The 14,839-nt window shown below is 50.9% G+C and overlaps 1 protein-coding gene across 2 annotated transcripts in view; it reads left to right on the top strand.

Annotated features, from left to right (window-relative positions):
* The first annotated feature begins 4,241 nt into the window (after positions 1-4,241).
* The window catches only part of KIF1C (kinesin family member 1C), a 41,768-nt gene continuing 31,170 nt past the window's right edge, over positions 4,242-14,839 (top strand). The window contains exon 1 of one of the 2 annotated variants that reach the window (XM_033168882.1): positions 4,242-4,538. The gene's annotated coding sequence lies outside the window, so the exon portion shown is untranslated. Of the gene's footprint in view, positions 4,539-6,432; positions 6,546-14,839 lie in introns of those variants that run through there. The other variant, XM_033168883.1, reaches the window with a different exon arrangement.

Genomic DNA, 14,839 nt, shown 5'->3' with positions numbered 1-14,839 from the left:
GGATATGTAAGAGAAAACGAGGGACTAACAAGATTGCTGCTGGTCAGGCAAACGGAAGAAGTAATTACTCAGATTATGTATGGCTAGTTTCCTAGACTGAAGCGATTTCGGAAATGGAGAAGAGTTTTTGTTTTGTAGGCCTATTTGGGGCTTGAGCACATTCGTACCACGTTCCCTGCCCCTCAGAGAATTCTGGGAACTGTAGTCTGTCAAAGGTTACTGGGAACAGTAGCTCCATGAGGATGGAACTACAACCCCCAGAATTCTTTGAGGGAGACCTCCCCTGCCCGTTTGGTCCTCACAACAACCCTGCGAGGTAGGTGAGGCTGAGAGATGAGGACCGGCCGAAGGTCACACTTCATGGCCGAGTGAGGAGGATCCAAACTCTGGCCTCCCAGGTCCTAGTAGTCCAACACCCTCACCAATGCACCATTATACCACACTGGCTCTCCAATAAGCTCTTGTACAAAGATGCTTAGGAAATGTGGAGTGTTTCCCCCCCAGAGTGGCAAGATCCCCCACACAGTTTGCATTTCAGGGGGTTGGACTAGATGAACCTAGATGACCCTTCTAGCTCTACAATTATACAATCCTAGGACTTGGCATCTGAGTGCAAAGCCTGCACCCACCATGAATGGCATTTTCCAGCTGACACGGCGGGTGCCAACTCCTGTCCATCTGTTTCCTGGTGGCTACCTCCGGGAGGAAATGCACAGGAGCGTTTCCTGCCATACTGTTTCCTCCCGCCAAGGGCCATAGCCATTACCTGGGATTTGATTCCTGCACTGTTTGTTTGTTTTCCCCTCCAGAAAACCTTCCCTCACAAGCCTCAGCCAGCAACCGGTTTCCACTTTGTGTGCGGATTGTTGTAGCCAAGGGCAGCGGAGAAAGAACAAGAGGCCTCCTCTGGCCAAAGGAGAGCCCACCATTTCTTTAATTCACAGAGGGATGAGTCATAGATCCACCTAGAATCCTGTGTCCAGTTCTGGGCGCCACAATTTATGAAGGGTGTTGACAAGCTGGAAGGTGTGCAAAGCAGGTTTGACCAAGAGCACCAAGGGTCTAGAAACCAAGCCTTATGAGGAACGGTCGAAGGAGTTGGGAACGTTTAGCATGGAAAAGAGGAGACTGAGAGGAGATATGATAGCCATCTTCAGGTATCTCAAGGGTTATCACATGGAAGAGGGAGCAAACTTGCTTTCTCCTGCTCTGGAGGGGAGGACTCGAACCCATGGCTTCAAGTGACAAGAAAGGAGATTGCAGCTCAATATCAGGAAGAAATTTCTGACCGTAAAAGCCATTCAGCAGTGCAACGGGTTCCCTCGGAAGGTGGTGGATTCTTCTTCCTTGGCGGTGATGGCCACCTGTCCGGGATGCTTTAGCTGAGATTCCTGCATCGCAGGGGGTTGGGCTGGATGACCTTCACGGCCCCTTTCGGCTCTATGGTCCTGTTATTCTAAGAACACAGCCATTGTGGCCAGTGTGGCCATTGATAGCCAGGGCCGGCCCAAGACATTTTGGCCTCTTAGGCGAACCACAAAATGGCGCCCCCTCCCTGCTAGGAAATAAGAGATGAGTGAAGATCTACATCAGGAAAAAGGCTGGAATGAAGGCTTACACTGGGATCTGCTGCTCCTGTGAATCCTGTTGCCCGAGGCAGTCGCTTCACCTTGCCTAACAGGTGGGCTGGCCCTGTTAGCCATTTATTTGCCCAATAATATTTTACAATCATCCAAGTTGGTGGCCATCGCTGCCTCCTGGCCTGTTAGGCCCTGGTATAAATCAGTGATATAGTAGTGGTAGTCGACTTTCCCATGTGAGAACGCAGTAAACAGGTTTACACAGGAGTAGACAGTGACACTTGTTCCTTTGAAAAGCTCAGGGTGCTCACATTTGGCACCCGCCTTTCTTTCTCCCTCACTTAGCAGTGCAAATGGATTCCAGCAGATGGAGCCCTAGGCAGATTAACGCAGCAGCACAGACCTGCCTTCCTTGTGGAGGCTCTTCCCGAAAAAGCATATAGATAAAGGTCACTCACAAGCTTTTTTGACAAAGTGCCGCACCAAAGGCTCCTGAGTTAAGCTTAGCAGTCGAGGAGTAAGAGGAGAGGTCCTCTTGTAGATTAGGAATTGCTTGATTTGCAGGAATAAATAAGACAGTTCTCCAACTGGAAAGATGTAGAAAGAGGAGTCCACCTACCCCAAGGATCCTTGGACCTGATAACGCCAAGGTTGCAGGTTCGATCCCTGTAAGGGGACAGCTGCACATTCCTGCATTGTGGGGGGTTGGACTGGATGACCCTCAGGGTCCCCTCCAACTCTATGATGATTCTATGATGACTAGATGGGCCTCCTTTGGCCTGATCTAGCAGAGCTAATCTTGACTTCGCTGTGCTTTCTCCAGTAGTGGGCTGAGTTAGGGCAGGATCTCACCCCGCCCTCCACTCCTCTGGTTTTGGCAGTTCTCTTTGGCAGTGTTGCCTGGAATAAAGGCTGTGTGGCAGTCAAAGGGGGGAAATGAACCTTTGTTAAAAACAAAAAACAAAAAAACCCTTGCCTTGCATATTTATACAGTTCACACTGCCATAAAATTTACAATAGGCGTGGGAGGTTAAAACATGTGGATAATGGGGGGGGGGTAACCATTATCCACGTTTCCTTATGAATGTCCTTATCCTTCTACCCACGTCCCAACTTTGCAGGCACAAAGATGCGCCATTGGTGATATATATAGAGAGAGAGAAAGAGGGAGGAAGAATAGATTTTGTTGTTGATTTATTTTTATCTTGCAAAGGAACAAGAGGAGAATCAGGGTTCTAAGGAAGAGGCCTATGTGTGTTTTGCTTTTATTTAATAAAAAAAACCCTAGTATTTTTAGGTATAAATTATGCATTTGAAATAATAAGTGAGTTAATTTACGGTAGACAGAGAGATGGAGAGGGGATGAGGGCGCAGAAGAGCAACCCTAGGTCAAGACATGTAATAGATGCTCAGCTCAAAAGAGGTGGTGCTGGAAACAGCCAAGAAGATGCAGCAAGAGCCAAATGCAACAAGGATTAGACATGCTCAGGAGCTGTGCGGGGACAACACCACCCACAAGCACTCTCTTCCTTGAGCCAACGAACTCACCAACAACAGGGTTTCTCCGCCTCTAGCTCACGTCTTGCATCATAACACATACAGAATATCACCCTGCCTATTTTTACTGAAATTCTGTTTTAGTATGGGATGCCTTCTTACAATGTTGGGTGAAGGGCGGGCAAGAAATCGGAATAACAACAGCGGTGTTTGTCTGTTGTACGTAAATCAGCAAGTGGGCCAGTTCTTCGGAAAGGTCAAGCATAATACGATGGCATTCTAGGCGCTTATTTTTTTGCTCAATAACAATCATAATGTTATTATTATTACGCCGCCCATCCGTCTGGGTTTCCCCAGCCCGCCTTATGATGTTTTAAGATCGTTCATGTTCTGATCTCTTAGGGCAGGGGTGCCCAAACTAAGGCCTGGGGGCCAATCGCCTTCTAAATGCGGCCCGCAGACAGTCCGGGAATCAGCGTTTTTACATGAGTAGAATGTGTGCTTTTATTTAAAATGCCTATCTGGGTTATTTGTGGGGCATAGGAATTCGTTCATACTTTTTTTCCAAAATATAGTCCGGCCCCCCACAAGGTCTGAGGGGCAGTGGACCGGCCCCCCGCTGAAAAAGGTTGCTGATCCCCTGTCTTAGGGGTTTTATATATATTATCTACCCACCACCCTAGGGTTTCTGCAAGAAGGGTGATCCAGAAAGAGCAACAGCAATAGTAAAATAAAAAATTAAAAAATGTTTTATTGTCTGTGGCGCCTTGTGGGAATGTGTTTTCCCTGCTGCCATTCCCCCCAGCGCGCCCAGGGGTGTGTTCGCTCAGCTTATGTGGCACCTTGAACCTCCTCCTCGTCCTTCTCCGAGGGGGCGCATGCAGACCCTCTCCCTTTGGGTCGCCTGCCCCGCTTGCGCGCATCGCACTGCGCCCGCCGCTTGGATCGCCTCGGAGGAAGCGCTCTTCTCCATCCTCCATCTTCCACCCCGGCTCTCCAAGCGCGCAGGGCGCGTTGCCCTTTTAAGAACTGCCCACCTCCCAGGGAGGGGCCAGGAAACTTTTCCCGTCTCGCGACATTCCCGAGCCCGTCTCTCTCTCTCTCCTCCCCCCCCCCGACCCCCCTCCCCTCCCCGGGCCGGTCCTCTCCCGCGTGCTCCTCCCCGCTTCCCCTTTGCCCTGCCCGGCGGGCGCCGGCAACTGTGGCGGCGGCGGCGGCTGCTGCTGCTCCACCTCGCCACCATTGCGGGCCGGGGAGGGCGCCCCATTGAAGGCTCCCCCCCCCGCCCCCGAAGATCGCCCCAAAGCCTTCCCTTCCCCCGGCGGCAGTGATGCAGCATCCGCAGCCCTAAGAGCGAGAAAAAAGTTCGGGGGCGGAGGGGGAAAGGAACAGAAAAGCGAAAGTTTGGCGTTCCGGCGCCGGGGAGCGGGGCGAAGTTGGCGGGGGCCCCTGCCCAGGAAGGTGAGCGCTTCTGGGGGAGATGCGGCGGTGGGGGGGGGGCGCATCCCCGGGGAGAAAGAGAGAGCGAAGGAGGAAGGCAGGCGGGCGGGCGGACGGGCAGCGCCTTGTATCGGAATGCCGGGGGAGGCCGAGCTGGAGCTCAGTCCGCCGGGATCCCCTCCAGGACGCCTCTCCTGCTCGCCAGGCGGAGAGCCCGTGTCCGTCGGCGGAGAGGGCGGCGGCGGCGGCGCCCTAAAGACAAACAGAGGGATTCCTGCAACGCAGGAGGATCTCCTGCACGGGGAGCGGGAGCAGGAGGGCGGCTGGAGTCTGGACTGGGTAGGGGAACCGAGATTGCGTTCATCCGGAGAAGCTTTAAAGCGCTGGAGGATGGGAGGCGGGAGGTTGGGTGCAGAGCGAAAACTTCCCCTGGCGCTGGCTCCCCCCCCCCACCTTTCATCTTGCTGCTTTTGCGGAAAAGTAGCCCTGCGAGGTCGGAGCAAGGGCTTCAAGTCTTGCTTTTGACACTTGTACCAAGACTCCTAACTTATGGCTATAGATTTGTAGAGTGGGAATGCAGGAATCGCAGCTAAGGATTCCTGACAGAGGATCATGCAAACTCTGTTTGAAAACCTCCAAGAAAGGAGAACCAGCCAACTTCCAGGGGAGACCATCCCACTGTCAAACAGCTGCTACTTGTCAGAAAGTTCTTCCTAATGTTTGGAATCTCCTTTATTGTCTTTTGAATCCATTGGGGGGGGTTATTGTGGGGCCCAGTGGGGTTAGGTGAGGGGGTCCCCCCAATCCCTGGAACATTTCCCTAAACCCACTTATAATGGGAGGCTGGGAAAAGTTCTTCCTTTAGCAAACATAGTGCTATAACCAGACTCCGGTTAAGCTAGCTAGCAGTAGCACCCCAGTAATGCTTGTCTCGCTTGCTTAAGTTGCCTGTTAGCTGTTCTCTCTGCTTGTTGTGGCACCTGAGAAACGTCACAGGTTCGTTGCATCAGAAAAAGCTTCCATGGAGTAGAGCCTGTTTTGTTCGATGCTCTTCTTTGCTGGCTCTACAGTACATTAATTTTGGATGTGGGGGTTGATGAAGGCAGGGAAGCATTCCTGCCTTGCTTTTAGGGTGCTGGGTTTGATGGCCCATTTGTCCTGTTGGTTCTAATATCCTCCTACCCACTTGCAGAGGCCTCTGTGAAGTTTGTGACAGAATAGGGTGCTAGTGCCACTCCAATGTCCCAGCCATTCCCAGAACCACCCTCAAACACTAGGAGGAGGACATTCATTCTCTGATTGCTCTTCCTGTTTGAAAACACCAAAGGGCTTAATCTGAAGTAGGCTGGAGATGTTCTGTGGGTTTGGAGGCCGTGCCTGTTTGGGGTGGGAAGACTGTAGGATGTATGAATTAAGGAGTTTAAAATGTCACTGGGAATTTTTTTTTCTGGTCCTTGACCCTGCCCTCAGGCAAATGAAGGAACCTGAGTTCCAGTAGCAGAAAGGATACCATAATCTGGACTGCCCCCTCCCTTCTTAAATCCACAGGGGTGTGACGCTCTGGAGTCTCCTGATGTTGGTGGAGGCAATGCTGGGTGTTGGTGGTGGGTTCCAGGTCATCCCCGAGCAACTGAGAAGTCGGGAGGTGGAGATTGGGAGCATAAGATACGCGTCCCTTGTTGTCAGGAGTTATTTTTAGGAGAATGACCGGTCCTTCGTGTATGTTCCGAATACACAGAAACATTCCCAATCCAGGGGGTGCGTTGGGGAAGAGGGAGAATGCAAAGTTGCTCTGTCCCTGGGTCCTATCGAAGGGCACACTGTTGCGTTCTCCTCTTGGGAAAACAAGATGGGTAAAACGACACCGCTTATTTGGGTCAGCTGAGGTGGATGTATACAGACTTCGTTGAGTCCCCTTCGTATAGCGGTCAGGAAAATTTTCTGGTATCTGTGGAGCGTGCTGCGGCCTGAAACCATTCCTGTGGCTGATTGTAAATTCTTCCCAAATATTCATCCGTTGTTAACAAGGTAATGGAGGCAGCAGTGCTTGGTGGGTTGTTCCCTGGTGCTGTGGAAAGTGTTTGGCTTTACATTGAACAAAGAAAAACGTGTGTTGTATTTGTGAACTTGGATAGTGGCAGTGCTTCCCCCCCTCCCTTTGCCCATGGCATGTTCTTAAAAGCTTGGACGTTCTCCTAATATCCTCACAAAATGTCATTTTTTAAAAAATTTTAAAGGGGTGGGTAGGTTTCCAGGCTCTCTGTTCAGAGAGGGCCCTTCCACCTGACCTTGAATCCTGCCGCAGTTTAAACAGTTCAGAAGCTGTCCAGCTTGGTGCTATCTAATCCCTCAGGTGGCGCAGTGGGTCAGTGCGTCCGGCTGTTAAACAGAAGGTTGGTGGTTCGAGCCCACCCAGGGACGGCTGTTGTGCTCAGGGTTCCTTCCAACTCTGTGATCATATGATTCTATGAATATTTGGGAGAGAGGTGAGGGGGGGGCGGGGAAAATGTGACTGCTAAATTCTAGGGAAATTGACTTTGTTCTAAATTATGTTCTCAGTTTCCAGGAAAGGCCATTTTGCTTACTCTCTACCAGTGAGAAGAATCTCTGATGCTGCATTTGTGGCATATTGGGAATTGAGGAGGGCCCCCCACTGTCCTATATGACCTTAGTTCTTGCCCTCCCCTTTCCATTGGATGTTAGGGCCTGCAGTGACCCAAGGACAGGGAAAGGGCCATGATTCAGTGGTAGAGCATCCGCTTTGCATGCAGAAGGAACCAGGTTCTGATGGCATCTCCAGATAGGGCTGGGGGTGAACCCCCTCTCTCTTTCCAGAAACCTTGAAGTGCAGTTGCTGCCAGTCAGTGTAGTCAGTACTGAGTGAGACGGACTGCTGGTCTGACTCTGCTTAAGATGGCTTCCTATATGCCTGCGTTTCCATGCTGGGTTGTGTGCAATAGACCCTTCTTTGGATTTCTTTACGGATGGTGATCCTGAGCTGCCGTTCCTTTGCTTCTCCCCCTACATCGCGTGGCTTGGCTCACTTCCTTGAGCTGCTCAGGCTGCTTGCCCTGGAAGCAGCTCTCGCAGGGCGTCCTCTTTTCCTCTCGGCACCCACTGATGTCTGGGTCGCTTGGGCGGAGTGGCAAGGGAGGAGGCTGGTTCCCTTGGGCTGGAGGCTGGACCAGATGACCTTTGACTTGGACCCTGTGCGACTCTGTCCCAGGTATGGTTGGCAACACCTATCTCCCTCTTGCTGTGGCAGTTCCTTCAGTTCTGCTTGCGGGTACCTTGGAGTAGCCTTCTGTGGCTGTGGCTGCTGAGTTTTACACCCAAACGTCTTGGAAAGCCTCTGCTTTCCCCCCCACCTGTTGCCCAAATTGGTCACCAAACATGGATTTTGGAGTTTTCCCTTTTCCAACACGGCTTCCTTTAACTTCTTGTGCTGCTTTTCTAACAGGTTTCCCCAGTTGCCTTGGTGTGTGTGTGTGTGATCATTGCCTCTTGTATGTGTGTGCCTGTTTTTTATCTGTCCAAGCCGTTCCCATCTGCCTTGGCCTGTTTAAGCAAAAGCCCTCCTGATCCTGTCTCTCATGACTGCTCTTTGAGGTCCAGGCAGCTGATCAAATATCCCCTGCTTCGCCAGAAAGCCTCTGGGTACAGGGAGAGCTGCAGTGCCCCGGCAAAAAGCTTTGCTCAGCTAGCTTGGCATGGGAACATGCTTGCTTCATCATGCGCTGCACATTGCCTTCCCTGTGAAAGCATGGGCAGTACTGTGCAGAAAAACAATTCCACCTTCTCTTTCTTTCTCTCCCTCTCTCCTTCTCTCTCTCTCCCCTCCCCCTTTTCTGTGGCCAGTTCTGCAAGTCAAGGATCCATTTCACCAGTAGCAGTTAGGTCTGCTGTGTGTCTCCCTATGCTGTCTTCTTATAATGCTGGGTTGCAGTTGGTTGGGGACGGTGCTTTTCAAGGTGGTGGCGGTCCTGCTGTCTTGGCTGCTGAGGGGGTGTGGAGGAAAGTGACTCCGCCCCTCGCCCAGCTTGCTTTGTGAAGAAGGTCTTGTGGGTCGAAGGCACTTTGCCCCGTGGGTGAGCTGCGCTGCTTCAGAACATAGCCATCCTGGTTAGTAGCCATTGATAGTCCTCTCCTCCTCTATGCATTTGTCAAATCCTGTTCAAGCATGGCCAAACTTGCCCCTCCATGTGTTTTGGGACTACAACTCCCATCATCCCTAGCTAACAGGACCAGTGGTCAGGGATGATGGGAATTGTAGTCCCAAAACATCTGGTGGGCCAAGTTTGACCATGCCTGCTGTAGATAGTCTTTGACACCTCCAGTGCCACCCTCTTGCCCCTAGGTAACCCCACTTCCCCCTTTGGGAACAGCTGGTCTATAGCCCTTCTCCCCAGGCCTCAGTTTCCCTGCCTCTGTCCAGGAATGGGGAAGGTTCTGTGAATGGCTGGTTTGTCTAGTTTTGATGGGGTGGGGTGGGGGAAATCCAGCGTTGTCATCCCTTGCCCAGGTGTGGCTCCTTCACAGCATCACAAGCAGGCCCTAGGAAGACAGTGGTTGCCTGGGACTAGACATTGCCTACTGTTAGACTCACGCTCACAGTCCTGCCAAGGAGAAGCAAACTCTTCTTTCTGGATGCCTTTCTGGATGTCAGTTCTTTGCTCTCTGCATAAATACTGGGAGTGCCATTTGATGTGCGCACACGGCAGACACAACAGCTGCCCTGGTGTTCTGACTGGCTCCTCCCCAGCTGAGTCAACCCTGTCATTCCGCAGCCTGTCAATCCTGCCCCCTTAGAGGTTTGTGGCACTGCGAAGTCCTGGCCCTTAAATCTTTCAGCTCGACAAGGAAGGGATCTCCATCTTGCTCTTCACCTCACCCTCTCCGTCTTCATCTTTCCCTTTCTCCTCCCTCTGCTCCCATCAACCTGAGCCAGAGATGGTCATGTGATTAGATTGTTGGACTAAGACTTCGGAGAGACCAGGGTTCGAATCCCCACTTGTCCATAAAGCTCCCTGGGTGACCTTGGAGGCCAGTCACAGCCTCTGAGCCCAACCTGCCTCACATCTTCTGGTGTTCTTATCCCTTTGGCCCTAACACAGTTGCTCTCTTTCGGCAGCTACCTGAAGCTTGATGAAAGTACGGTACTGGGATCATTTTGAGGCAGACTTCCTGGCAGCCCTGAGGTAGTGAGAGGCTTTCTCCCTAGTAAAAGGATACTGAACCATAGAATCATTGAATAGTAGAGTTGGAAGGGACCCCGAGGATCATCTAGTCCAACCCCCTGCAATGCAGGAATATGCAGCTGTCCCATATAGGGATCGAACCTGCAGCCTTGGCAATATCAGCACCACACTCTTACCAACTGAGCTATTCAGGAATGCAGTGGGACCTTTGGGCACCCTGTGGGATTCTGCCTTGCGGATGGCAGTGGTAACACAATTTTCCCTCCTTCAAAGTTTGTAACAAACTTGGTGCTTGTCAGGGAGTTTGATTCTGTTTGTTTAGACCTGAAAATCAAGGTGTCAGTTTTGTTTTCCTGATACAGATGTTGACTTAGCATTGTAAAGGTTGGGTGATTTGTGTTAACCGGCAATTTCGAATGGCCAACACATTTGATGTGTATGCATTTTGAACTTTGCGTAGAGTGGGTGCAGACAGAACGTTTTGCATTTGATAGCCATTTGGCTCCACTATTTACAACCCAACTCCCCATGCACACGTGTTTGTGTGTGTGTGTGTGTGAGAGAGAGAGAGAGAGAGAGAGAGAGAGAGAGAGAGAGAGAGAGATTAGGTAAGATCTACTATATACTTTACGGATGCGGCTGGTGCTGTGGTCTAAACCCCTGAGCCTAGGGCTTGCCGATCAGAAGGTCGGTGTGAGCTCCCGTTGCTTGGTCCCTGCTCCTACCAACCTAGCAGTTTGAAAGCACACAGTGCAAGTAGATAAATAGGTACCACTCTGGCGGGAAGGTAAACGGCATTTCCGTGCACTGCTCTGGTTCACCAGAAGTGGCTTAGTCATGCTGGCCACATGACCTGGAAGCTGTACGCCGGCTCCCTCAGCCAGTAAAGCAAGATGAGCACCGCAACCCCAGAGTCGTCCGCGACTGGACCTAAGGGTCAGGGGTCCCTTTACCTTTACCTTTACTATATACTTTGGAAAATGGATTGTCTGTTCTCTGTGCGTTTGGCCAGCTCTTTGAGATATTGTCGCCAAACTTGGCATGAGGGTTCCTGAGGTGAGCGCCATTTTGATTCAAGGTGGTGGAACAAAACATGACATCACTCAATTTTTGGCATGACCATTGCAAACTCACAAATTACATTATTCATTAAAAAAAAAATTGGTTTCTGAAAATTCCTGGGCAGTACCCAGTGCTCCCGTCTAACAGTTATATAATCTGCCCAGTGAGGATAATGCCTCACGCATCTGGAGTGTGCTGTAGTTTACAAAAACCTTTGCCACAATACTGCTCCAGGTGCAACAAGGATGTTTGTTATGCTTGCCCAGTAACTCAGTATAACTTCTGGGCGGCCTTTGCTTCCTTACTGCACTCTGAAGTGCCCTTGCTTCTGTACAAGCCCCATTTAAGACCGTTAAGAAAGCCAAATTTCACATTCTCCTGTGGAGAGGGAGACCCACAATTTATGAGTTGTTTTCCCCTGGCTAGTTCTAAACTCCACATGTGCTTATACCAAACCAAAAGCTGCAAGTCATAGAATCACAGAATTATAAAGTTGGGAGGTCAGTTGAGTTTCTGGCGGCTGCCAACATCGGTATTAAGAGTTCCTGAGAGCCGAAACCTTTCAGCTGATCGCCGTATGGATTTATTTAACAAATCTGTGGTGAAGTTAATAGGGGACATTTGAGTATTTTGGTCATTTCTGGACAAATCCAGAATCGGAATACCTGTGGGAACTCCCACCACAGGTGGAAAAAGGTTCCCCTTTTCCCACAGCCCCTCCAACAGCTTGGAGAGGATTGTGACGCCACGTGAGCAACTTGGATTTGCAGGATCCTTGGACTTGCAAGCGCCTGACCACTTTTGAGAACATCTTAGAGATGTCTGTAGTTCATCCCTTGGCCTCATATTTCGTGTGTGTGTGTGTGTGTGTGTGTGTTCTGCCTCTGTCTCGGAGAGAGGCAGGCAGGCTGCTGCAAGGCCTTCTTCCGGCTGAATGAAAGATGGATGCTTCACTTGCGCTTTTTATTTATTTATTCAGGGCGTGTGTCTTGTTTCCTACCAGCTCTGTGATTATGGTAATTAACACGACTTGATGGTCCAGAAGCTTTAATTAAAGGCTTATCGCTGCCTTCCCTGCTGAGTTGCATGGGTGGTTTCTCCCTGCAGCAGGAGAGGCTGAATTGACTGCCAGTTTATAGCAATAGCTGCAGCTCTCTCTCTCTCTCTCTCTCTGTGTGTGTGTGTGTGTGTGTATGAGCGAGAGATGGGTGTGGGAGCAGAAGGCTGTTTCCTGAGGTCAGGGTCAGCTGTTGTTTCTGCAGGAGCAAACACACTTAGGCCGACTGAGAGGTGTGTCACTCTGGTCCAGTACAGAGAATCTAAGTCACATAGCCTGGTGCCCTGCTAAACTCCCCTGCAGTAAGGAAGACCTCTGAGCATGTTCTGGGTGCATTTGTAGGTCCATCAGCACAAGCTAAGGGGCATAGCTAAGTGGCTGGAAAGCCTGGTTTCCCTGAGCAGGCCTAAGCACCAGGAGGACCTTTCTGGAAGCGCATGGATATCCTTGTGCTATCTCTTGTGCGCTGTCTGTCTGTCTCTCTGTGTACTTTCAAGTGCAGATATGGAGACATGGCCCTGGTGCAGTTTCATTATAATTTATTTAGTGCTAGCCAGAGAGCGATGTGGACCCCAAAGACAAGATAGTCGAGCAAGGGAGAAAAGAAATCCATTAAAGAAATTAAAGAAAGTACTTCTTCACGCGGAGTTAAACTATGGAACTCTCTCCCACAGGAAGGAGGCAGTGACAGCCAACCTCCCCCCCCCTCCCCCTGCCCTGGATGGCTTCAAAAGACGATTGGCTTTTTAAAAAGGGCTATCGGTGGCTACTAGCCACAATGGCTATGCTCTGCCTTCACAGTCGGAGGCAGCAATGCCTCTGAATACCAGTTCCTGGAAACCGTAGGAGGGGGACAAAGGCTTTTGGGCTTGGTCCTGCTTGACAGTTCCCCATTGGGGCAGCTTGTTGGCCCCTGTGAGAACAGGATGCTGGACTAGGTGGGCCTCCTTTGGCTTGATCCACCAGGCTCATCTTATGTTCGTAGAAATCAAAAATTAAAAACCCGAGTGGTGAGGAAGAAGCAGAAGTCATCTTGCAGCGAAAGAGCACATCAGATGAGCTTGTGTGGCTTCTTGAAAAAGGGCCCAAGGAGCACAGGCAAGGCTTATTCCTTTCCCATTTGCAAACACCCTTCCCTTTTGCGCAGGTGAGCAGATAGATACCGTAGATACCTGGGATCCTTTTGCCCTGAATCACTCCAGGTGCGTTGGGAGGTGGATGCCTTTGCAGGCACACCCAAATCTTCTGTAAGACTATTCCACGTGGCTGGGGCAGACTTTGGGAAAGGCTGAACACAAAGCCAAGCGGAGCTTGAATGTGTGTGTGTGTGTGCCTCTTCCCTTCTTGACCACAATGGAGCTGCTCTCTGTGGTCGGACTGTGGCTCTGGAGCATGAAACCTCCGTTTGCTAGCTCTGTGCAGAGAACTTTCACTTGTTTTAAAAAGTAATGCCACCAACCCAAAGCTATTGTTGTTACAAGATCTCGCCCCCCCCCCCCTTTCCGCCTTTCTCTGTCCAGGATGGTTCTGCAGCCAGAAGGGGCCCGGGATGGGCTTGTAACAGGATTGTGGCTCAGAGCACAGAGCTGAAGCAGCAAATGCTTTAAACATACAACCCTAAGCTGCCGTGCAAATCTCTGCTTGTGGAGTTGGCGGGTGGGGGGGGGAGAGAGGAAGGTGCCTGTCTTGCATAGGAAGGGGAAGAGGCTTTTCGGGGGAAGGCTTGCACTACAGAGTGCCTGGGAACATTTTCGGGCGAGGAGGAAAGCCGAATGGAGGGGGTGAGCTTCCCCCTGCCCCACAGTGTGCAGCGGAGGGTGAAGATTCAGGCAGGTGGGGGTCCCAGCCAGAAGAGTGGCTGCTATGAATAACAGGTAGGGGGTTAGGATGCTGCAAGCCAGGGTCAGAGTTCGCGGGGAGGCGGAGGGGCTTGGAAGGTGTTGGAGGGGGGTCCATCTAAGCCAGCGGTCGGCAAACTTTTTCAGCAGGGCGCCGGTCCACCGTCCCTCAGACCTTGGGGTGGGGGCGGACTATATTTTTTTGGGGGAAAAGAACGAATTCCTATGCCCCACGACTAACCCAGAGATGCATTTTAAATAAAAGCACACATTCTACTCATGTAAAAACACGCTGATCGTCCGTGGGCCGGATTTAGAAGGCAATTGGGCCGGATCTGGCCCCTGGGCCTTAGTTTGCCTTCGTATGATCTAAGCCCAGTCAAAGGCCACTTTCTTCTTCAACTCGACCAATCTCTTTGTTTCTCCTTTCCCACCTGAATCATCTTTCTGGGAAGCATTTTACTCAAAAGGGAAGGTTTTTAAAAATAATAATAATAATAATAGTAATAATACAGAGCATTTAAATATTGCTGCAGTGGGCTGCCTTCATTGGAAGTGCTTAAGCAGAGGTTAGATGGCCACCTGTCATTGATGCTTGAGAGTTGCGATTCCTGCACTGCAGGGGGTTGGACTAGATGGCCCAGCTCTACAATTCAATGATTCAAGTTTGTTGAGAGAAAGGTTGAGACCAGGATGGGAAAACCTTTGCCCCTCCAGATGTTGCTGGCTGGGGCTGATGGGAATTGTAGTTCGGCCACATCTGGAGGGTGAGGTTGGCTTCCCTTTCTGATGTGCTCAGCTGGAAACCTGGGCCCAGCCCAACACTATTTAGTTTTATTTGTAACTCTATGAACGTTGCTCAAAAGCTGTGGCAAGGCTCGCCAGTCGTTGCGGGCTATTAAGAACATCAGAACAATGCTTCTGAATGAATGCCAGTTGCTGGAAACCCCAGGATGGGAGAGTTGCTCTTGTGCTGGGACCCTGTTTGCTGGTTTCCCACTGGGGCATCTGGTTGGCCCCTGTGAGAACACGATGCTGGGCTGGATCTCCCCCCCCCCCATTGACCTGATCTTTTTATGGGGGACTCCCCTCCCTCCCTGCCTTCCCCACCCACATCCTCCTGCAAGCGCTGGTCTTCATATTTCTGCCACGAACAGAGGCAAGCAT

This window comes from Lacerta agilis, chromosome 14 (genome assembly GCF_009819535.1).
Source record: "Lacerta agilis isolate rLacAgi1 chromosome 14, rLacAgi1.pri, whole genome shotgun sequence".
NCBI lineage: Eukaryota > Metazoa > Chordata > Lepidosauria > Squamata > Lacertidae > Lacerta > Lacerta agilis.
Note: the sequence above shows the minus strand (reverse complement) of the source record. Positions and strands in the feature narration are given on the sequence as shown.